The sequence below is a fragment of the Buceros rhinoceros genome, unplaced genomic scaffold (genome assembly GCF_000710305.1).
Source record: "Buceros rhinoceros silvestris isolate BGI_N320 unplaced genomic scaffold, ASM71030v1 scaffold20505, whole genome shotgun sequence".
Taxonomy (NCBI): Eukaryota; Metazoa; Chordata; class Aves; order Bucerotiformes; family Bucerotidae; genus Buceros; species Buceros rhinoceros.
Genome location: NW_010414821.1, coordinates 132 through 359, shown reverse-complemented (window position 1 = coordinate 359; position 228 = coordinate 132).

Genomic DNA, 228 nt, shown 5'->3' with positions numbered 1-228 from the left:
GAGCACCCCCCCGAGCCTCTACTGTGGGGGCAGGATTTGGCTAACGTGCTGCCAGCGGGGCTGCCGAGAGGCACGGGGTGGGGTTGCAGCACCGGCACAGGAGAAGGAGCCTCTGGGAGAGGCAAGGAAGCATCAGGGCTGCTGGGGCAAGATGCTCTGGTTCGTTGGCATCAGATGCACCAGCATGAACCAGCTTTGCTAGCAGAAGTGATAGTGAAGGCAGTAATG